Source organism: Macaca thibetana, chromosome 6, assembly GCF_024542745.1.
Source record: "Macaca thibetana thibetana isolate TM-01 chromosome 6, ASM2454274v1, whole genome shotgun sequence".
Classification (NCBI taxonomy): domain Eukaryota; kingdom Metazoa; phylum Chordata; class Mammalia; order Primates; family Cercopithecidae; genus Macaca; species Macaca thibetana.
In genome coordinates this window covers 24232521-24258120 of record NC_065583.1, presented here as the reverse complement: position 1 = coordinate 24258120, position 25600 = coordinate 24232521, and the positions used below count along the sequence as shown (strand labels likewise).

At 38.9% G+C, this 25600-nt stretch overlaps 2 protein-coding genes and 1 pseudogene across 2 annotated transcripts in view; 1 reads left to right on the top strand and 2 right to left on the bottom strand.

The window, feature by feature from the left end:
* MED7 (mediator complex subunit 7) overlaps positions 1 to 25600 on the bottom strand; it is a 437050-nt gene that overhangs the window by 272807 nt on the left and 138643 nt on the right. The window lies entirely within an intron of this gene.
* FNDC9 (fibronectin type III domain containing 9) overlaps positions 1 to 25600 on the bottom strand; it is a 110726-nt gene that overhangs the window by 63878 nt on the left and 21248 nt on the right. The gene's annotated exons all lie outside the window — the stretch shown is intronic.
* LOC126956088 (60S ribosomal protein L26-like) lies at positions 1547 to 15534 on the top strand (annotated as a pseudogene).

Here is a 25600-nt window from a genome sequence, read left to right as displayed (position 1 = left end):
TACAAGCATGGGGACTGGCCCACCCAGCCCATCATAGCCACCACCAACACTGGCATGGACCACTTGATAGCCAGAAAATTGTTCAACCACTGCTACTGCCAATTGCTCATGCTATGCCCACTACCTAGGGGACTTGAGAATCTACTCACCTGCCCTGCCCTCTGCTGCCACAGCTGATATCTGAGCCAGGTCAAAAGGAGACCTAAGAATTGGCCCACTTGGACCTGCTAACACTAGTGCCAGTATATACCACCTTGGGGCCCAAGGACAAGCACATTTGGCCTACAGATGCCACTACTGAGGCCTGAGGACTGATCCATGTGGCATCCTATCTCCAGCAAAACTTCACCATAGCTACGACTAATAACCATACCCTAAGCCACAGAGAAAATCACAGACACAACTGACACTGTTTACACCCAAAGAAATCATATGGAGACTACATGGTAGCATGCACCAGAATCAAAGCCAAAGTTTCCTACTCAACCAACACTGTAGATACATTTTCAGGAAAAAGTCCTCCCCATGAAAGTAAATCCAAAAAATTGGAAGAAGCAACTATTACACCAGTTGTGCAGATAACATAAGGACACAAGAAATATGAGAAAGAAAGGAAATAAGATACCTCCAAAGGAACACAATAACTTTTCAGCAACAGATTGCAATGAAAAAGAAACATATGAAATACTAAAGAATTCAAAACAATGATATTAAAGTAGCTCAGTGAGATGCAAGAGAACTCAAATACAATACAAAGAAATCAGAAAAAAAAAAACATTTTAGAATATGAGTTTACCAAAGAGATAGACATTTTAAAAATCCCAAACAAAAATTCTATAACACAAGAATTCATTGAATGAAATACAGAATACATTCTAAAGATTCAATAGACTAGTTAAAGCAGAAGAAAGAATTTCAGGACTTGAAGACAGGTCTTTTGAAATATCCCAGTCACATAAAAATAAAGAAAAAATTAGCAAAGCTTATGTGATATATGGGACAATATAAAGCAACCAAATATTCCAATATCAAGTGTACCAGAAGCCAATAAGAAAACCAAAGGGATAGAAAACCTATTTTACAAAATAATAGCTGAAAAACTTCAAGTCTAGCAAGAGATTTAGACATCCAGATATAGGAATCTCAGAAATCTCCAATCAGATACAATTTAAAAGGGTCTTCTCCACAGTACATTATAGTCAAACTGTCAAAAGTCAAATAAGAGAACCAGCAAAATAAAATAAAATGATCCAGTAAAATAATCTAGCAAAATAAAATGATCTAGTTATTTATTAGGGAACCCTCATCAGACTAACAGTGGATTTCTCAGCAGAATCCTCACAGGCCAAGATAATGGAATGATACATTCAAAGTGCTGAAAGAAAAAAACCTGCCAGTCAAGCATACTATACCCAGTAAATTTGTCTTTAAAAAATGAAGGAGAAAAGTCTTCCCAGACAAGCTGAAGTTGAAGAAATTTATCACCACTAGGATCAGTCCTATAAGAATTGCTTAAGTCAGTCCTATACCTGGAAGTAAAAGGACAATGTCTTCTACAATTCTGAAGACACATGGAAGTATAAAGGTAAAGCAAACACACAAATAAGGAAAATAAAAAACTTAAACGTTACCACTATAAAAAAAAAAAATCAAGCCACAATGATAAAAAGAGAGAAAGAAAGGAAGAATATATAAAACAATCAGAAATCAATTAATAAAATGACAGGAATAAACTCTCACATAATAGCCTTGAATTAAAAAAAAAAGTAAACAGATTAAACTTTAAAAGAGACGCGCTGAATGGATTATTTAAATGACCCACTTGGATGCTGCATACAAGAAACTCATCTCACTTGTAAAAGACACAGACTGAAAGTAAAGAGATGGAAAAAGACAAAACAATCATGAGTAGCTATACTTAGATAAAACACATATTAGGTCAAAAACAGTGAAGAATAGACAAAGAAGGTCATTATCTAATGATACAGAAATCAAGTAAGGACCAGGATCAAATAGTTCTAAACATATATGCACCCAACATGAGAGTACTCAAGATAGACTATTAGATCTTAAGGAAGAAATAGACACCAACACAATAATAGTTGGGGACTTCAACACCCCACTCCTAGCTTTAGACAGATTATTTAGAAAGAGAATTAAAGAAATACTGGATTTAAACTGTACTTCAGATCAAATGGACTTGAGAGTTATTTAAGAACATTTCAACCAAGAACTACAGAATTCATATTCTTCGCATTAGCCCATAGAACGTTCTCCAGGAAAGACCATTTGTTAGGATACAAAACAAGTCTCAACAATTTTTGTAAATCAAAATCTATTAATTATCTTCTCAGATCACAATGGAATAAAACTAGAAGCTGATAACAAGAGAAACTCTGGAAAACTATACAATTATGCAGAAAGTAAACAATATGCTCCTGAATAACCACCTAGGTCCAATAAGAAACTAAGGAGGAAATCAAAAAACTGCTTAAAAGAAATGCATTGATATACAACATACCCAAACCTATGGGACACAGTAAAAGCAGTGCTAAGAAGGAAGTTTATAGCAATAAATGCTTACATCAGAAAAGTAGAAGGAATTAAAACAATCTAACAATGTACCTCAAGGAACTGGAAAAGCAAGAACCAAACCCAAATTTAGTACAATGAAAGAAATCATAAAGAAAAAATCAAAGCAGAACTAAACAAAATATAAACTAAAAATACAAAGGATCAGTGAAAAGATAGTGTTTTAAGAAGATAAAAACTGATAAATCATTAGCTAGACTAACCAAGAAAAAAAAAAAAAAAGAAGACTCAAACTCAGAAACTTTTTTAAAAAGTGTGGGGAGTGGCCAAGATGGCCAACAAGAAGCAGCTAATGTGTGTGACTCTCTCAGAGAGGAATGGAAAGGGCAAGTAAATACAACACCTTCAACTGAAACATCCAAGTACTCGCACTGGGACTAATCAAGGTAACAACTTGACCCGTGGAGAATAAAGAAAAGCAAGACAGGGTCAGGTGCTGTGGCTCACGCCTGTAATCCCAGCACTTTGGGAGGCTGAGGCAGGCAGATCACAAGGTCAGGAGATTGAGACCATCCTGGCTAACACGGTGAAACCCTGTCTCTACTAAAAATACAAAAAATTAGCCAGGCGTGGTGGCAGGCGCCTGTAGTCCCAGCAACTCAGAAGGCTGAGGCGGAGCTTGCAGTGAGCCGAGCCATGATTGCACCACCACTACACTCCAGCCTGGGCGACAGAGCAAGACTCCATCTCAAAAAAAAAAAAAAAAAAAAAAAAAAAAAAAAAAGCAAGACAGGACAACAGTCCAACAGGGAGCAACATGGAGCTAGCTATGGGAACCCCCCCCACCCAGGAAAGCAGTGAGGGAATGAGAGACCCCGGGAAACCACACTTCTCCCAGGAATCTTCGCAACCCTCAGGTCAGGAGATGTCCTTGTGAACCCACTCCCCCAGGGCCTTCAGTCTGACAGACAGAGCTATGTGGAGCCTCAGCATAGCAGCCACTCAGGCATGTGCAGAAACTCTGAAGCTTTAGATACTCGGGCTTTGCGGCAAAAGTAGCTGCAACTCCAGCAAAGTGGGAGGTTAGACCCCCATACATAATCCTAGGAAAGGGGCAGAATCCAGGGGACTGAGCAGGAATAGCCTGCAGGCTCACTTCCACAGCACCTCACAAGATAAGACCCACTGGCTTGGAATTCCAGCCAGCCACCAGTAGTGGCATTGCACCTCCCTAAGCGGCAGCTCCTGGTGGGAGGGGCAGGCTGCCATCTTTGCGGTTTGGGTACCTTAGCCATTCCAACCTTCAGGCCTTGGAGTGTCCAAGCTGACCAGGGATGAAAGAGATCCCCCAGCACAGCACAGCTGCTTTACCAAAACATGGCCAGACTGCTGCTTTAAGCAGGTACCTGATGCCAGACCTCCTCATTGGGCAGGACCTCCCAAATTGGGCCCTCCAACCAATGCCACCAGTGGTCTCCAGCTGACAGAGATTTGAATTTTCCTGGAGATGGTGCTCTCAGAGTGGGGGACAGTTCACCATCTTTGCTGTTTGGGTGACATAGCTGTTTCAGCCTTCAGACTTTAGAGAACCCAAGCCAACTGGGGGTGGAAGGGATCCCTCAGCACTGCATAGCTCTACCGAAACATGGCCAGACTGCTTTTTTAAGTGGATCCCTGATCCCGCTCCTCTTCACTGGGCAGAACCTCCCAACTGGGTCCTCCAGCCACCCCTCTTGGTGTTCTCCAGTAAACAAAGATTTTTAATCTCTCTGGGATAGAGCTCCCAGAGGGAGGGGTGAACCACTATCTTTGCTGTTTGAGCGACTTAGCCATTCCAGCCTTTGGACTTCAGAGTGTCTGAGGTGACCAGGGAGGGCACTGAAGCAGACCCCCAGCACAGCACAGCTGCTTGATCAAAATGTTGCCAGATTGCTTTTTTAAGTGGGTCCCTGATCATCCCCATTCCCCCTCATTGGGCAGGACTTCCCAAGCTGGGTCTCCAGGTACTTCCTGCAGGTGCCTTTGGGCCAGCAACAGGCCCGCACCTCCCTGAAACAAAGCTCCCAGCGGGAGAAACAGGCTGCCATCTTTGCTGTTTTTCAGCCTTCACTGGTGATACCTCTCGGGACTAGAAAATCCGAAGTGACTAGAGACTGCAGTGGGACCCAAGCCTACTGCAGCAGACCTATGGAAAAGTGGCCAGACTTTTCCAGGGGCAATTGAAAGCCTGTCACTGTCTCTGCAGTGGAACTGCCCTTGCCACCCTCAGACTAATGAAGGAGCAAAGACCCTAAATGCCTTATCCATACCTCCAACAAGCTGCAGTCAACCCAAGGAGAGGAGGCCACTCCATCTCCCATTGATCCCACCACACCCTCTCTACCCCCAACTGCTTGTCACCAGACAGGGAACCCATGGCTTAGGCCTGCAGCACAAACCCTCCATCCTGGGCTGATTGCAATGAGCCATTGCTGACCTTCATTTCTCTGGGGTAGAGCACTCAGGAGACAAGCAAATGACCCTTGACCACAACCACTACTAAAATCCCTTCCTCTGCTGCCTCCAAGTTGGGAAATAGAAACAAACACTGAGATCACCCCAGAGCTGCAGTGGGTAGCCCAGGAGTGCCAAGTTGTCATCTACGGTCAGCACTCGAGGGGGAAAGGAACCCATACTTTCAGAACATTGAGAGAGAACACAGCTGCAAGTGTGAGGAAATACAACCAAGCAGGAGTCTACCAACTGACCAATAAGCCTAAGTGCCAACTGCTGGATCACATCTCAAAGCTTCAACACCAAAGATACCTCACTAACATACCCTCTCTGAAATCAGAGACAATAAGTCAGTTTCAAATAAAGACCCTGCACGAAGCCTTGGCCTGGTGAAAACATCCAGAAAAGAAGCCTATTTACTGTAGTCAGTCTACACTGCAGTTAAAAGAACATCCACACAAAGAGCTGAGAAAGAACCAACAGAAGAACCCCAGTTACTCAAATGGCCAGAGTGTCATGTCCTCCAAATAACTGCACCAGTTCTCCAACAAGAGTTTTTAACCAGGCCAAACTGGTTTGAATGACAGAAATAGAGTTCAGAATATGGATAGGAACAAAAATCATGAAGATTCGTGAGGACAGAAAAACCCAATCCAAGGAAAATAAGAATCACAATAAAGCAATACAGGAGTTGAAGGATGAAATAGCCAGTACAAAAAAAAAACCTAATGGGTCTGACAGTGCTGAATAACATAACACAAGAATTTCACAATGTGATCACAAGTATTAATAGTAGAATAAACCAAGGTGAGGAAATAATCTCAGAACTTGAAGACTGACTCTCTAAAATTTTCAGACAAAAATTTTTTAAAAATTATAAAATGAACAAAACCTCTGAGAAGTAGGGGATTATGTAAAGATGCCAAATCTATGATAATCACTGGCCTCCGTGAAAGGGAAGAGGAGAAAGCAAATAATTTGGAAAACATATTTCAGGATATCATCCATGAAATTATCCCCAACCTTGTTAGAGAGGCCAACAGTCAAATTCAGAAAATACTTCTGAAAGATTCTATACATGATAATCATCCCCAAGACACATAATCAGATTTTCCAAGGTTGCAATGAAAGAACATTAAATGCAGCTAGAGAGAAAGGGCAGGTCCCCAAATAGTAGGATACTTCAACACTCCACTGATAGTATTAGACAGATCATTGAGGCAGAAAATTAAGATATTCGGGATCTAACCTCGACACTGGACCAAATGAATCTGTTAGACCTTTACAGAACTCTCCACCTACAAAGGGAACCCTGTCAGGCTAACAGCACACCTCTCAGCTAAAACCCTACATGCCAGGAGAGATTGGGGGCAGGGGCTTATATTCAACATTCTTAAAGAATAAAATCTTCAACCAAGAATTTTATATCCAGCCAAACTAAGCTTCCTAAGTGAAGGAGAAATAAAATCCTTTTCAGATAACCAAATGTTGGGGGAATTCATTACCACCAGACCTGCCGTATGAGAGATCTTGAAAGCAGCACTACCTATAGAAAGGAAAGACTTCTATCAGCTAATAACAAAAGCTATAAAGCAAACACACAAAAGCCAACATCTTAAGCAACTAACAGCACAATGATAGAATCAAATCCATACATATCAATACTAAATCTTGGACGTAAATGGGCTAAATGCCCTCTTAAAAGGCACACAGTGGCAAGCTGGATAAAAAAGCAAGAGCCTATGGTATGCTGCCTTTAAGAGACATCTCACATGTAATGATACTCATAGGCTCAAAATGAATGAATGGAGGAAAATCTACCAAGCAAATGGAAAACAAAAAAAGCAAAGCTTGCAAAATCCTAACTACAGACAAAACAGATTTCAAACCAATAAAGATCAAAAAACTCAAAGAAGTTATGTAAAAATACATAACGGTAAAAAGTTCAATTTAATAAGACCTAACAATCCTAAATATATATATGCACCCAACACAGGAGCATCCAGATTCATAAAGCAAGTTCTTAGATACCTACAAAGAGACAGACTCCTACACAATAATAGTAGGATACTTCAACACTCCATTGACAATATTAGACAGATCATTGAGGCAGAAAATAAAGATATTCGGGATCTAACCTCAACACTGGACCAAATGAATCTGTTAGACCTTTACAGAACTCTCCACCCCAAAACAACAGAATATACATTATTCTCATTATCAGATGGCACATACTCCAAAATCAACTACATAGTTGGATATAAAACAATCCTCAACAAGGGTAAAAGAGCCCAAATCATATGAAACACTCTCTCAAACCACAGCACAATAAAAATAGAAGACAATGAAAATTGCTCAAAACCATGCAATTACATGGAAATTAAACAGCATGCTCCTGAATGACTTTTGGATAAATAATGAAATTAAGGCAGAAATCAAGAAGTTCTTTCAAAATAATAAGAACAAAGATAAAACATACCAGAATATCTGGGACATAGCTAAGGCAGTGTTAAGAGGGGAATTTATAGCACCAAATGCCCTCATCAAAAAGTTAGAAAGATCTCAAATTAACCTAACTTCACAACTGAAAGAATTAGAGAAGAACAAATCAGCTCCAAAGCTAGCAGAAGATAATAAAAATCAGAGCTGAACTACAAATTGAGACATGAAAAACCACTCAAAAGATCAGTTAATCCAGGAGTTGGTTTTTTTTGAAAAAAATTGATAGGTCACTAGCTAGAAGAATAAGGAAGAAAAGAGACGATCCAAATAAACACAATTAGAAATGACAAAGGGAATGTTACTACTGACCCCACAGAAATAAAAACAACAATCAGAAACAAGCCAGGCATAGTGGCTCATGCCTGTAATCCCAGCAATTTGGGAGGCTGAGGCAGGTGGATCATTTGAAATCAAGAGTTTGAGGCCAGCCTGGCCAACATGGTGAAACCCCATCTCTACTAAAAAATACAAAAATTAGCCAGGCATGGTTGTGCACATCTGTAATCCCAGCTACTCAGGAGGCTGAGACAGGAGAATTGCATGAACCTGGGAGGCAGAGGTTGCAGTGAGCCGAGATTGCACTACTGCACTCCAGCCAGGGCAAAAGAACGAGACTCTATCTCCACAAAGGAAAAGAAAAAAAAAAAATACACCATCAGAAATTACTATAAACACCTCTATGCACACAAACTACAAAACCTAGATGAGATGGATAAATTTCTGGAAACATACACCCTACACCCTCCCACTTCTGAGGTAGGGAGAAATTGATTCCCTGAACAGACTAATAACAGGCTCCAAAATTGAATCAGTAATAAATAGCCTACCAATCAACCAGTAATAAAAAGCCTACCAACCAGTCCTGGGCTTTCAAAGAAGCATGCAACTGGATGGATTCACAACCAAATTTTACCAGACGTACAAAAAAAAAAAAACCAAAAACAAAAAAAAAAACAAAGCTGGTACCATTCCTACAGAAATGATTCCAAAAAAAATTGACAATGAATGACTCCCCCCCAACTCATTCTATGAGGCCAGCATCATCTTGATACCTGGCAGAAACAACAAGAAAATAAAACTTCAGGCCAGTATCCTTGATGAACCTTGATGCAAAAGTCCTCAACAAAATACTTGCAAATCGAATACAGCAGCGTATCAAAAAGCTAATCCACCATGACAAAGTAGGCTTCATCCCTGGTATGCGAGGTTGGTTCAACATAGGCAAATCAATAAATGTGATTTATCACATAAACAGAACTAAAGACAAAAACCACATGATTATCTCAATAGACACAGAAAAGGCTTCTGATAAAATTCAACACTCCTTCTTGTTAAAACCTCTCAGACTAGGTATTGAAGGAATATACCTCAAAATAATAAGAGCCATCTATGAAAAACTTACAGCCAACATTATATTGAATGGGCAAAAGCTGGAAGCATTCCCCTTGAAAACTGGCACAAGACAAGAATGCTCTCTCTCACCATTTCTATTTAACATAATATTGGAAGTCCTAGCCAGAACAATTAGGCAAGAGAAAGAAAGGGCATTGAAACAGGAAGAGAGAAAGTCCAACTATCTGTTCACAGATAACATGATTCTATATCTAGAAAACCCCATAGCATCAGCCCAAAAGCTCCTTAAGCTGATAAATAACTTCAAAGTTGCAGGATACAAAAATCCATGTAAAAAATCATTAGCATTTCTATGCACCAACAACAGCCAAACTGAGAGGCAAATCAGAAACACAATCTCATTCACAATTGCCACAAAAATAAAATACTTAGGAATATAGCTAACCAGGAAGATGAAAAAGCTTTACAATGAGAATTACAAAACACTGCTCAAAGAAATCAGAGAAGACACAAATGGGAAAACATCCTATGTTCATGAATAGGAAAAATCAATACCATTACAATGGCTACGCTGCCCAAAGCAATTTACAGATTCAATGCTATTCCTATCACACTACCAATAACATTTCACAGAACTGGAAAAAACTATTTTAAAATTCATATGGAACCAAAAAAAGAGCCTGAATAGCCAAAGACATCCCTAAGCAAAAAGAACAAAGCTGGAGGCATCACGTTACCTGACTTCAAATTACACTACAAAGCTACAGTAACCAAAACAGCATGGTACTGGTACAAAAACAGACACATAGACCAAGGAAGCAGAATAGAGAGCCCAGAAATAAGACCACACATCTACGACCATCTGATCTTCAACAAAGCTGACAAAAAACAAGCAATGGGGAAAAGACTCCCTAGTCAATAAGTGGTGCTGGGATAACTGGCTAGCCAGCCATATGCAGAAGATTGAAGCTGGACCCCTTGCTTACACCATACACAAAAATTAGCTCGAGATGTATTAAAGACTTAAATGTAAAACCCAAAAATATAAAAACCCCAGAAGACAACCTAGGCAATACCATCATGGACATAGGAACAGGCAGATTTCATGACAAAGACACCAAAAGCAATCACAACAAAAGCAAAATTCGACAAGTGGGTCTGATTAAACTTAAGAGATACTGCACAGCAAAAGAAACTATCAACAGAGTAAACAGCCAATCTAAAATGGGAGAAAATGTTTGCAAACTATGCATCTGACAAAGGTCTAATATCCAGCATCTATGAGGGACTTAAATTTATAAAAACAACAACCCCATTAAAAAGTGGGCAAAGGACATGAACAGACACTTCTCAAAAGAAGACATACATGCAGCCAACAAACATATTTAAAAAGGCTTAAAGTATAATAAAAAACTTAAGAAAAAAGCTTAATATAACTGACTAGACAAATGCAAATAAAACCATAATGAGATACCACTTCACACCAGTCAGAATGGCTATTATTAAAACTCAAAAAATAACAGATACTAGTGAGGTTTTGGAGAAAAGAGAACACTTATACACTGTTGCTGGGAGTGTAAATTAATTCAACCATTGTGGAAAGCAGTATGTTGATTCCTCAAAGAGCTAAAAGCAAAACTACCGTTAAACTCAGCAATCCCATTACTGGGTATATACCCAGTGGAATATTAAGTCATTTTACCATAAAGACACATGCATGCAAATGTTCATTGCAGCACTATTCACAATAGCAAATACATGGACTCAACCTAAATGCCCATAAATGAAGACTGGATAAAGAAAATGAGGTACATATACACTATGGAACACTACACAGCCATAAAAAAGAATGAGATCCTATCTTTTGTGGGAACATGGATGGAGCTAGAGGCCCTTATCCTTAGTAAACCGATACAGGAACAGAAAACCAAATGCTGCATGTTCTCACTTATAAGTGGGAGCTAAATAATAAAAACTCACTAACACAAAGAAGGAAACAACAGACACTGGGGTCTACTTGAGTGGGGAGGTTGGGAGGAGGAAGAAGAGCAGAAAAGGTGACTATTGGGTACTGGCTTAATTCTTAGGTAATGAAATATATGTACGACAATTCCCCATGACACATGTTCACCTATATAACAAACCTTCATATATACCCCCAAATCTAAAATTTAAAAAAAGAAACAAAAAAGTACACATTACAATAGAAGACATACCACAGACATATAAAAGATCAGAAATTATAAATAACTAATAGAAAATTGATAAATTCCTGGACACATAAAACCTATCCAGGTTGAGTCAGGAAGAAATAGAAAACCTGGACAGACCAACAATGAGAAATGAGATTGAACCAGTATTAAAAAGTCTCTCAACAAAAACATGTGCAGGACTGCATGACTTCACTGTTGAATTCTGCCAACTTAATATTTAATACCAATTTTCCTCAAACTATTGCAAAAAATTGAAAAGGAGGAAATTTTCTGTAATTCAAATTTTTCTCTAATTAAAAAAAGAGAAAACCACATGCCAATATCCCTGATTAACAGACAAAAATCCTCAAAACACTACCAAACTAAATCCAACATCAAAAACATAATACACCATGATCTAGTGGAATTTATCCCAAGGATGCAAGGATGGTTCAACATACACAAGTTAAACACAATATATCACATCAACAGAAGGGAGGACAAAAACCATATGATCATTTCAGTAAATGGAGAAAAGGCATTTGATAAAATTCAACATACCTTAATGATAAAAACTTCAACATAGTAGGCATAGAAGGAACATACCTCAACATAATAAAGACCATATACAACAAGTCCACATCTAACATCACACTGAATGGGAAAAAGCTGAAAACCTTTTCTCTGAAAACTGAAACAAGACAAGAATGTTCACTTTCACCACTCTTATTAAACATAGTACTGGAAGTCCTAGTCAGAGCAATAAAGTAAGAGAAATGAAAGACATAGGCCAGGCACAGTGGCTCATGCCTGTAATCTCAGCAGTTTGGGAGGCTAAGGCAGGAGGATAACCTGAGGTTAGGAGTTTGAGACCAGCCTGGCCATCATGGTGAAACCCCGTCTCTACTAAAAAAAAAAAAAAAAAAAAAAAAAAAAAAATACAAAAATTAGCCAGGTGTGGTGGCTGGCACCTGTAATCCCAGCTACTCATGGGGCTGAGGCAGGAGAATCACTTGAACCTGGGAGGCAGAGGTTGCAGTGAGCCAAGATTGCACCACTGCACTGCAGCCTGTGTGACAGAGTAAGACCCTGTCTCAAAAAAACAAACAAACAAAAAAACCCCTCAAAATTTGGAAAGAGGAAGTCAAATTGTTCCTCTGCAGATAATATGATCTTATATCTAGAAAAAAACTTTAAAAACTTATATTCAATAAATAAATTTCACAAAATAGGATATAAAATCAACTTACAAAAATCAACAGCATTTCTAAACACCAATAATAAACTGAGAAATAAATCAAAAAGGCAATCCCACTTACAATGGCTCCAAAAAATAATAATACTTAGGAATAAATTTAACCAAGGAAACAAAAGACCTTTACAAGGAAAACTACAAGAGTCGGTTGAAAGTAATTAAAGAGGACACAAATAGAAAGACATTCCATGTTCATGAATCAGAAGAGTTAACATAGTTAAAATGACCACACTACCCAAAGCAATCTACAGATTCAACACAATCTCTATCAAAATACCAATGTCATTTTTCACAGAAATAGAAAAAACAATCCTAGAATTCAAATGAAACCAAAAAACAGCCAGAATAATCAAAGTCCTCCTGAATAAAAAGAACAAAGCTGGAGGCATCACACTACCTGGTTCAAAATCTATTACAAGGCTATAGTAACCAAAACAGTACAGTATTGGTATAAAACCAGACACACAGACCAATGGAACAGAATAGAGAACACAGAAAAAGTCACATACTCACAGCCAACTGATTTTTGACCAAGACACCAAGAACAGACACTGGGGAAAGGACATGCTTTTCAATAAGTAATGCTGGGAAAATTGAATATCTATATGCAGAAAAATGAAACTGGATCCCTATTTATCACTGTATATAAATGTCAACTCAAGCTAGATGAAAGGCTTAAATGTAACATCTGAAAATATAAAACTGCTAGAAGAAAACAGGGAAAACACTTCAGGACATTGATCTAGACCAAGATTTTCTGGCTAAGACCTCAAAAGCACAGACAATAAAAACAGAAAAGACAATGAGACTATCATAAACTAAAAAGCTTCTGCACAGCAATCAATGTAATGGAGAGACAATCTGTTGAATGCGAGAAAATATTAGCCACCTATTCATCCCTCAAGTGACTATTATCTAGAATATACAAGCAACTCAAACAACTCAATAATATAATAATAATCATTAAAAAGGGGGGAAATTATATGAATAGACATTTCTCAAAAGACGACGTACAAGTAGCCAATAAGTAAATGAAATTTTTAAAAAGCTCATCACTACTCATCAGGGAAATGCACATTGAAACCACAATGAGATATAGTTAGAATGGCTATAACAAAAAAATTTAAAAAAAAAAAAAAAACAGATGCTGGCAAGGATACAGAGAAAAGGCAACTCTTGTACACTGTTGGTCGGAATGTAAATTAGCATAGCCACTATGCAAAACAATATGGAGATTTCTCTGAAAACTAAAAATAGAGCTACCATATGACCCAGCAATTCCACTACTGGGAATTTAGTCAAAGGAAAAGAAATCAGTGTATCAAATAGATACCTGCCCTCTCATATTTATTGCAGTACCCTTCACAACAGCAAAGATAGGGAATCAACCCAAGTGGTCATCAATGTATGAATGAATGAATGAATGAATGAAATGTGATATATACACAATGGGACACTATTTGGCCATAAAATAAAGAATGAAACCATCCCATTTTCAGCAACATGCATAGAACTGAAGGTCATTGTGTTACATGAAATAAGCCAGGCACAGAAAGACAAATATGCATGTTTTCACTCATATATTGAGGCTAAGAAAGTTGATCTCATAAAAGCAGAGAGTAGAATGATACATACCAGAGACTGGGAAAGGTATGTTGGTAGAGGGGGGATGAAAAGACGTTGGTTAATGGATACAAACACACAGTTGTATAGAAGGAATAAGTTCTAATGTTTGATAGCAGAGTAGGGTGACTATAGTTAACAATGTGTTATACATGTCAAAATAGCTAGAAGAGAGGCCTCGAGATATTTCCAACCCGAAGAAACAATACTCGAGGTGATGGATACCCTGTATACCCAGACTTTATTATTACACATTCTATGCATGTAACAAAATAACATGTACCCAATATGTACAAATATTATGTATCAATTCTAGAAATGTGACAACCAACAAATTTTATATCAATCAAAACTGTCCTTCAGAAGTGAGAGAAATATTTTATCCCTCATGCCCTTCCCACCCTTTCCCCAAGTCCCCAAAGTCCATTGTGTCATTCTTATGCCTTTGCATCCTAATAGCTTAGCTCCCACTTATGAGAGAACATACAATGTTTGGTTTTTCATTCCTGAGTTTCTTCACTTAGAATAATAGTCTCCAATCTCATCCAGGTTGCTGTGAATGCCATTAATTCATTCCTTTTTATGGCTGATAGTATTCCATCATATATATCATGTTATTTATATATAAACTGTGATATATACATATATGTGATATATATATACATATATATATATATCACAGTTTCTTTATCCACTCATTGATCATGATTGATGGGCATTTACCAAAATCTCACAAATCACTACCAAAGAACTTACTCATGTAACCAAACACTACCCAATAACCTATGGAAATAAAAAATTTTTTAAAATAAACTCATGAGTCAACAAACTGCAGCCCTTGAGCCAAATTCAGCTTGCTACTCATTTTTCTACAGCTTATGAGCTAAGAATGATTCTTACAGTTTAAAATAGTTGAAAAATTAACAGGAATAATATTTCACAACACATGAAAATTTTATGTAATTTACATTTTAGGGTAATAAATTAAGTTTCATTGGGGAAAAAAAAGTGAGGGACATATTAAAAGATTCCCAGATAACCCTTTTGCAGCCATCACCAAAGCGGGAACAGCCAAAACGAGGTTCAGTCCCTTTGTGACTTCCAACCAAAGCAAGAATCACAAAAGCACCTTTCCACATTCGCAGGAGGATGTCTTCCCCTGTTTCCAAACAGCTGAGACAAAAGTACAATGCGCGATCCATGCCCATCCGAAAGGATGATGAAGTTCAGGTTGTATGAGGACACTATAAAGGTCAGCAAATTGGCAAAGTACTCCAGGTTTACAGGAAGAAATATGTTATCTACACTGAATGGGTGCAGTGTGAAAAGGCTAACGGCACAACAGTCCACGTAGGCATTCACCCCAGCAAGGTGGTTATCACTAGGCTAGAAGTGGACAAAGACCACAAAAAGATCTTTGAACGGAAAGCCAAATCTCACCAAGTGGGAAAGGAAAAGGGCAAATACAAGGAAGAAACAATTAAGAAGAGGCAGGAATAAAGTAATCTTATACACAAGCTTTGATTAAAACTTAACGACCAAAAAAAGAGATTCCCATATAAGTAGAAGTTGAGGGAGTTTGTGACCACTAGACCTGCCCTGCAAAAAATACTAGAGGGAGTCCTAACAGGTTGAAATGAAAGGACACTAGACAATAACATGAAGCTATATGAAGAAATAAAGATCTCAGCAAAGGTAAACACATGGGCAAGTTTTAAAGCTAATATTCTTGTAAGAATGATCTGTAACCATATTCTTCATTTCCTGCATGATTTAAGAGACTAAAAATTATTACTAGTCCAAAAGCTAGTACAGTTAACCCTTGAACAACATGGGTCCACTTATATGTGGATTTTTACTTTTTTTTTTTTTTTTTTTTTTTTTTTTTTGAGACAGGGTCTCATTGTGTCACCCAGACTGGATTGAAGTGGTGCAATAATGGCTCAGTGCAGCCTCAACCTCCCAGGCCCAGGTGATCCTCTTATCTCAGCCTCCCAAGTCGCTGGGACCACAGGCATGTGCCATCATGCCTGGCTAATTTTTTTTTGTAGAGACAGGGTTTTGCCATATTGCCTAGGCTGGTTTCAAACTCCTGGACTCAAGGGATCCACCCTCCTTAGCCTCCCAAAGTGCTGGGATTACAGGCGTGAGACACCATGCCCAGCCACATGTGGATTTAAAAAAAAAAAATTTGAAAAACTTTTTGGAGATTTGCAACAATTTGAAAATAATCACAGATGAATTGCATAGTCTAGAAATATAAAAAAGTAAATGTTATGAATACATAAACTATAAATAGGTGCTATTTTATCATTTACTACCATAAAATATAAATTAGAAAAAGTTAAAATTTATGAAAACTTACACACACACTTACATGCCATACTTGTGCTATTTGCAATCAAGAGAAATGTAAATAAAGATGTAGTATTAAACCACAACTGCATAAAATTAACTGGAGTACATACTGTACTGTTGTAATAATTTCATAGATACTTTCTGTTGCTGTTGCAGTGAGACCAAGTGTGGTGAGTATCTGCTTAAAATGTTGTGTGATGCTATGCATCTCCATGTGAACAGTTTGTCCCTCTAGTAAATTGCATGTAGCAGTAAAAAGATCTCCGGCAGTCCTCACGTATTTTTCCTTATGTTTAGTGAAATATTGTAAAACTTGAGTAACAACCTGAGGCCCATACAAAATGCCACTAGTGATGCTGGAAGTGTTCAAGAAGGTGAGAAAAGTCATGACATTACAAGAAAAAGTTGAACTACTTGATATGTATAGACTGAGGTCTGCAGCTGGGGTTGTCCACCACTTCAAGATAAATGAATCCTACATTAGGACCACTGTAAAATAATGAAGCTAAAGCTGCAGCTATGCCAGCAGGCATGAAAAACCTTGTTCTCTGTACAAAATACTTTATCTCATATTGAAAATGCAGCTTTCATATGAGTACAGGGTTGCTAGAAGAAAGGCATACATGGATACGGTTCAAAGATGGCCGAATAGGAATAGCTCCAGTCTACAGCTCCCAGCATGAGCAACGGAGAAGAAAGATGATTTCTGCATTTCCAACTGAGGTACCAGGTTCATCTCATTGGGACTGGTTGGACAGTGGGTGCAGCCCACACAGTGTGAGCGGAAGCAACACAGGGCATCACCTCACCTGGGAAGCGCAAGGGGTCGGGGAATTCCCTTTCCTAGCCAAAGAAGCCACGACAGACGGTACCTGGAAAAACTGGGACACTCCCACCCTAATACTGTGCTTTTCCAATGGTCTTAGCAAATGGCACACCAGAAGATTATATCCCACACCTGGCTCGGTGGGTCCTGCACCCACAGAGCCTTGCTCACTGCTAGCACAGCAGTCGGAGATCAAACCGCAAGGCAGCAGTGAGGCTGGGGGAGGAGCATCCACCATTGCTGAGGCTTGACTAGGTAAACAAAGCGGCCAGGAAACTCAAACTGGGTGGAGACCACCGCAGCTCAACGAGACCTGCCTGCCTCTGTAGACCCCACCTCCGGGGACAGGGCATATCTGAACAAAAGGCAGCAGAAACTTCTGCAGACTTAAACATCCCTGTCTGACAGCTTTGAAGACAGTAGTGGTTCTCCCAGTGTGGAGTTTGAGATCTGAGAACGGACAGACTGCCTCCTCAAGTGGGTCCCTGACCCCTGAGTAGCCTAAGTGGGAGGCACCTCCCAGTAGGGGCTGACACCTCACATGGTTGGATGCCCCTCTGAGACAAAGCTGCCAGAGGCAGCAACATTTGCTGTTCTGCAGCATCCGTTGGTGATACCCAGGCAAACAGGGTCTGGAGTGGACCTCCAGCAAACTCCAACAGACCTGTAGCTGAGGGTCCTGACTGTTAGAAGGAAAACTAACAAACAGAAAGGACATCCACACCAAAACCCCATCTGTATGTCACCATCATAAAAGACCGAAGGTAGATAAAACCATAAAGATGGGGAGACACCAGAGCAGAAAAACTGAAAATTCTAAAAATCAGAGCACCTCTTCTCCTCCAAAGGAACACAGCTCCCTCACCAGCAACGGAACAAGGCTGGACGGAGAATGACTTTGACAAGTTGAGAGAAGAAGGCTTCAGATGATCGGTAATAACAAACTTCTCTGAGCTAAAGGAGGATGTTCGAACCCATCACAAAAAAGCTAAAAACCTTCAAAAAAAGATTAGATGAATGGCTAACTAGAATAAACAGCATAGAGTAGACCTTAAATGACCTGATGGGAGCTGAAAACCATGGCGTGAGAACTAAGTGATGCATGCACAAGCTTCAGTAGCTCATTCGATCAAGTGGAAGAAAGTGTATCAGTGATTGAAGATCAAATGAATGAAATGAAGTGAGGAAAAAAGAGTAAAAATAAACGAACAAAGCCTCCAAGAAATATGGGACTATGTGAAAAGACCAAATCTATGTCTGACTGGTGTACCTGAAAGTGACTGGGAGAATGGAACCAAGTTGGAAAACACTCTTCAGGGTATTATCCAGGAGAACTTCCCCAACCTAGCAAGGCAGGCCAACATTCAAATTCAGGAAATACAGAGAATGCCACAAATATACTCCTTGAGAAGAGCAACTCCAAGACACATAATTGTCAGATTCACCAAAGTTGAAATGAAGGAAAAAATGTTAAGGGCAGTCAGAGAAAGGTCTGGTTACACACAAAGGGAAGCGCATCAGACTAACCAGCAGATCTCTCAGCAGAAACTCTACAAGCCAGAATAGAGTGGAGGCCAATATTCAACATTCTTAAAGAAAAGAATTTTCAGCCAGGGGTGGTGGCTCAAGCCTGTAATCCCAGCACTTTGGGAGGCCACGGTGGGCGGATCATGAGGTCAGGAGATCGAGACCATCTTGGCTAACATGGTGAAACCCCATCTCTACTAAAAATACAAAAAAAAAAAATTAGCCGGGCGTGGTGGTGAGCGCCTGTAGTCCCAGCTACTCGGGAGGCTGTGGCAGGAGAATGGCGTGAACCCGGGAGGCGGAGCTTGCAGTGAGCCGAGATCGTGCCACTCCACTCCAGCCTGGGCGACAGAGCGAGACTCGGTCTCAAAAAAAAAAAAAAAAAAAAAAAAAAAAAGAATTTTCAACCCAGAATTTCATATCCAGCCAAACTAAGCTTCATAAGTGAAGGAGAAATAAAATTCTTTACAGACAAGCAAATGCTGAGAGATTTTGTCACCACCAGGCCTGCCTTACAAGAGCTCCTGAAAGAAGCACTAAACATGGAAAGGAACAACCGGTACCAGCCACCTCAAAAATATGCCAAATTGTAAAGACCATCAATGCTAGGAAGAAACTGCATCAAACGATGAGCAAAATAACCAGCAAACATCAAAATGACAGGATCAAATTCACACATAACAATATTAACCTTAAATGTAAATGGGCTAAATGCTCCAATTAAAAGGCACAGACTGGCAAATTGGATAATGAGTCAAGATCCATCAGTGTGCTGTATTCAGGAGACCCATCTCACATGCACAGATACACATAGGCTCAAAATAAAGGGATGCAGGAAGATCTACCAAGCAAATGGAAAACAAAAAAAAAGCAGAGGTTGCAATCCTAGCCTCTGATAAAACAGACTTTAAACCAACAAAGATCAGAAGAGACAAAGAAGGCCATTACATAATGGTAAAGGGATCAATTCAACAAGAAGAACTAACTATCCTAAATATACATGCACCCAATACAGAAGCACCCAGATTCATAAAGCAAGCCCTTAGAGACCTACACAGAGACTGAGACTCCCACACAATAATGGGAGACTTTAACACCCCACTGTCAACATTAGACAGATCAATGAGTCAGAAAGTTAACAAGGATATCCAGGACTTGAACTCAGCTCTGCACCAAGCGGACCTAATAGACATCTACAGAACTCTCCACCCAAATCAAGAGAATATGCATTCTTCTCAGCACCACATTGCACTTACTCCAAAATTGACCACATAGTTGGAAGTAAAGCACTCCTCAGCAAATGTACAAGAACAGAAATCATAACAAACTGTCTCTCAGACCACAGTGCAATCAGATTAGAACTCAGGATTAAGAAACTCACTCAAAACCACTCAACTACATGGAAACTGAACAACCTGCTCCTGAATGACTACTAGGTACATAACGAAATGAAGGCAAAAATAAAGATGTTCTTTGAAACCAATGAGAACAAAGACAACATACCAGAATCTCTGGGACACATTTAAAGCAGTGTATAGAGGGAAATTTATAGTACTAAATGCCCACAAGGGAAAGCAGGAAAGATCTAAAACTGACACCCTAACATCACAATTAGAAGAACTACAGATGCAAGAGCAAACAAATTCAAAAGCTAGCATAAGGCAAGCAATAAGTAAGACCAGAGCAGAATGGAAGGATATAGAGACACAAAAACCCTGCAAATAATTAATGAATCCAGGAGCTGGTTTTTTGAAAAGATCAACAAAATTGATAGACCACTAGCAAGACTAATAAAGAAGAAAAGAGAGAAGAATCAAATAGATGCAATAAAAAATGATAAAGGGGATATCACCACCAAGCCCACAGAAATACAAATTACCAACAGAGAATACTATAAACACTTCTACACAAATAAACTAGAAAATCTGGAAGAAATGGATAAATTCCTGGACACATACACCCTCCTAAGACTAAACCAGGAAGAAGTTAAATCCCTGAATAGACCAATAACAGGCTCTGAAACTGAGGCAATAATAGCCTACCAACCAAAAAAAGTCCAGAAGCAGATGGATTCACAGCTGAATTGAACCAGAGGTCCAAAGAGGAGCTGGTACCATTCCTTCTGAAACTATTCAGATCAACAGAAAAAGAGGGAATCCTCCCTAACTCATTTTATGAGGCCAACATCATCCTGATACCAAAGCCTGGCATTGACACAACAAAAAAAAGAATTTTAGACCAATATCCCTGATGAACATCAGTGCAAAAATCTTCAATAAAATACTGGCAAACTGAATCCAGCAGCACATCAAAAACCTTATCCCACCACAATCCCTGGGAGGCAAGGCTGGTTCAATATATGCAAATCAATAAACATCGTCAATCACAAACAGAACCAAAGACAAAAACCACATGATTATCTCAATAGATGTAGAAAAGGCCTTCAACAAAATTCAACAGCCCTTCATGCTAAAAACTCTCAATAAACTAGGTATTGATGGGACATCTCAAAATAATAAGCTATTTATGAAAAACCCACAGTCAATACCATACTGAATGGGCAAAAACTGGAAGCATTTCCTTTGAAAATTGGCACAAGACAGGGATGCCCTCTCTCACCACTCCTATTCAACATAGTGTTGTAAGTTCTGGCCAGGGCAATCAGGCAAGAGAAAGAAATAAAGGATATTCAATTAGGAAAAGAAGAAGTCAAATTGTCCCTGTTTGCAGATGACATGATTGTATATTTAGAAAACCCCATCATCTCAGCCCAAAATCTCCTTAAGCTGATAAGCAACTTCAGCAAAGTCTCAGGATACAAAATCAATGTGCAGAAATCACAAGCATTCCTATACACCAATAATACACAAATGGAGAGCCAAATCATGAGTGAATTCCTATTCACAATTGCTTCAAAGAGAATAAAATACCTAGGAATCCAGCTTACAAGGGATGTGAAGGACCTCTTCAAGGAGAACTACAAATCACTGCTCAATGAAATAAAAGAGAGAGGACACAAACAAATGGAAGAACATTCCATGCTCATGGATAAGAAGAATCAACATTGTAAAAAAGGTAATTTATAGATTCAATGCCATCCCTATCAAGCTACCAATGACTTTCTTCACAGAATTGGAAAAAACTGCTTTAAAGTTCATATGGAACCAAAAAAGAGCCCACGTTGCCAAGACAATCCTAAGCCAAAAAAGAACAAAGCTAGAGGCATCACACTACCTGACTTCAAACTATACTACAAGGCTACAGTAACCAAAACAGCTGGGTACTGGTACCAAAACAGATATATAGTCCAATGGAACAGAACAGAGCCCTCTGAAATAATACCACAAACACAACATCTCTAATTCAATCTCTCTAGATCAGAGGGTCATAAGTACCTTTGAGGCCCGTTACACATGGTACTCTACAGAAAGGATTGTTGACACTACCAAGGAGAACCCTGATAGAACATCAAGAAAGTCTGGAAGGATTACACCATTCATGATTCCACTAGTATTACAGAAAAATCTGTTAAAGCCATCAAGCCCCAAATAATAAATTCCTACTGGAGAAAACCCTGTCCAGATGTTGTGCATGACTTCACAGGATTTACAACAGAGACAATCAAGGAAATCATGAAAGCGATTGTGAATATGACTTGGATCTTAGAGGAATTTAAGCACCAATAGATGCCACTCCAGAGCAACTAACAGAAGATGACTTAGAGATGAGTGCTTCAGAACCAGGGCCAGGCAATGAGGAAGAAGACGCAAAAGTAGCTGCGTCAGAAAACAAATTGACATTAGACCATCTGGAAGAAGGGTTTTGATTCTTCAAGACTGCTTTTGACTTCTTTTCTGACATTGGACCCTTCTATGATACAGGCACTGAAACTAAAGCAAATGGTGGAAGAAGGATTGGTACCACATAGAAATACTTTTAGAAAAATGCAAAAGCAAAAAAAAAAAAAAAAAGAAAGTCAGAAATTACAATGTAGTTTTGTAAAGTTGCACCAAGTATGCATGTGTCTCCTACCTCTCCTTCCACCTCCTCCACCTTTCTGCCTCTGCCATCCCTGAGACAGCAAGACCAATCTGTCCTCTTCTTCTTTCTTCTCAACCTACTCAACATAGTTGACAAGGATGAAGACCATTATGATGATCCATTTCCACTTAACGAACAGTAAATATATTTTCTCTTCTGTATTCTCCTGCTCGCTTTAAGAATATAGTATATGATATATATATAAAATATGTGTTAACAGTTTATGGTACCAGTAATGGTTCTGGTTAACAATAAGCTACTAATAGCTAAGTTTTTTGGGAAGTCAAAATTGTATGAAGACTTTTGACTCCACTGATGTCAGCACCTCTAACCCCCACATTTTCAATAGTCAACTGTGTTATTGCAATGTCAGTTTGTAATTCTACGTTTTGTTTTCTACATAATTTAAGAGACTAATGCATTTTTTAAAACAATTATTAGTTTACATTTTTGGACACAATGTACAAAGATGCATTTTTTAACTTCAATAGCTGACAGCAGTGGGGATGGAGCTGTAAATGAGCAGAACTTTTGTGTTATTGAAGCTATTAAGACTGATATAAATTCACATTATAGTATTATAACTTTAGGATGTTAAATGTAATATTCACAGTAACTGCAAAGAAAATAGTTATGGAATTTACACAAAAGGAGATAAGGAAATTGAAATGTTTCACTATTTAAAAAATTAAACATAAGAGACAATGCAGAAAAAAGACAAAAGAAGTTATAAGGCATATAAAAAAAAACAAAAAATGACAGAAGTCCCTCCTTCTCAGTAATTACTTTAAATTTAAATGCATTACATATTTCACTCAAAAGACAGTTGGGCAGAATAGATTTTTTAAAATGATCTAACCATATGCTGTCTATAAGAGACTCACTTTAGAATCCAAAGACATAAATAGGTTGAAAGTGAAAAGATATTTCATGCACATAGCAACCAAGAAGAGCAGGGATGGGAATATCAGACAAAATAGACTTTAAATTAAAAGAATCATAAGAGACAAAGGTATTATATATTAATAAGGGATTCAATACAGTAAAACATAACATAATAAACATTTACATACCTAATAACAGCTAATCAAAACATATGAAGCAAAAGGTGGCTGAACTGTATGGAGAAATAGATGTTTCTACAATGATAGAGACTTCAATATCTCACTCTCAATAATGGACCGAACAACCAGACATAAGGAAATAGAGGACTTGAACAACACAATAAATCAACTAGACCTAATAGACATATAGGACACTCTACCAACAAGAGAATATATGTTTTTCTCAAGTACACATGGAACATTCTCCTGGATAGACTAGAGCTTAGGCCACAAAGTCTCAACTGATTTTTAAAAGTTTCATACAAATAATCTTCTCCAACCACAATAGGGTGAAGTTAGAGCTCAAAAACAGAAGGGAAATTGGAAAATTCAAATTCTCTAGAAACACAAAACTTACCAAGACTGAAACACACACACACAAAAAATCTGAATAGACCTTATGACTTGTAAGGAGATTAAACCACCAATTGAAAACCTCCCAATAAAGAAAAGCTCTGGACCTGATGGTTTCACAGGTAAATTCCAAATATTTAAAGAATAATTAACACCAATTATTCTCAAACTTTTATCAGACATTTGAAGAGAAGGGAACATTTCCTAACTCATTCTGTGAAGCCAGTATTGGCCTGATATCAGCAGGACAGTTCTCTGGGTGGCCTTGGACTGACACAGTTCTCCCTTCTTTCTTACTTGTAGTTCAATAATAACTATAGAATGTGCTGGGAGTGTAATATTCTGACGCAGGGAGGAACCAGTCAGAAACGCCCAGGTCCTGATCCAGTCCCCACCTCCGGAGACAAGATGTCCTTCAACACTTTCACTCAGCATGTCACGTCACCCCAGTATGTCATATCACCCCAAGGAAATCAAACCCAGGGTGGGGTACATTCCAGGTTGCCTCAGTTGCAGTGCAAAAGGAGCACACACAGATGAGACTCCATGCACCTTGAGCAGCTTTTCTGAACTTTGGAAGACCAGATCATAATGAATGTGAGGTTTCTGTTGTCCCTTGCTGCTTTTCTGTAAGTAACAAGCCCACTTCATGTAATTTGTTATATGTGTGTGTTCTGTCTCATAAGACTCAGACAAGCTGGTAACTAGTGCAGTGAATCTGCTTCACGATGCTAAAGCCAGAGAAAGACACAAGAAACGTGCAGACCAATCTCCCTCAATAACTTTGATGCAAAAATTCAACAAAATACTATTAGCAGACAGAATTAAGAAGCATTTTTAAATGAGTATGTGCCATGTCTGTATTAATCCATTCTCACATTGCTATAAAAACCGGGAAAAGTTTCATGAGATTAGATTTGGCAATGATTTTTTGGATGTGGCACCAAAGGCACGGGCAACAACAAAAAAGACCAGTTGGACTTCACAAAAAGTAAGTTTCTGTGCCTCAAAGGACACTATTAAGGGAGTGAAAAGTCAACCTACGGAATGAGAGAAAATATTTGCAAATTATGTCTACCTGAGACAGGGTAATTTATGAGGAAAAGAGGTTTAATCAGCTCCTGATTCCACAGGCTGTACAGGAAGCATGGCTAGGGAGGCCTCAGGAAACTTAGTCATGATGGAGGAAGAGGAGAAAGGAGGCTCATTTTACATGGCCAGAGTGGGAGGAAGAGAGAGAGAGGAGGGGGAAGTGCTACACATTTTTTTTTTTTTTTTTTTTTTTTTTTTTTTGAGACGGAGTGTCGCTCTGTCACCAGACTGGAGTGCAGTGGCACAATCTCAGCTCACTGCAGCCTCCATTTTCTAGGTTCAAGTGATTCTCCTGCCTCAGCCTCCCAAGTTGCTGGGACTACAGGCATGTGCCACAACACCCAGCTAA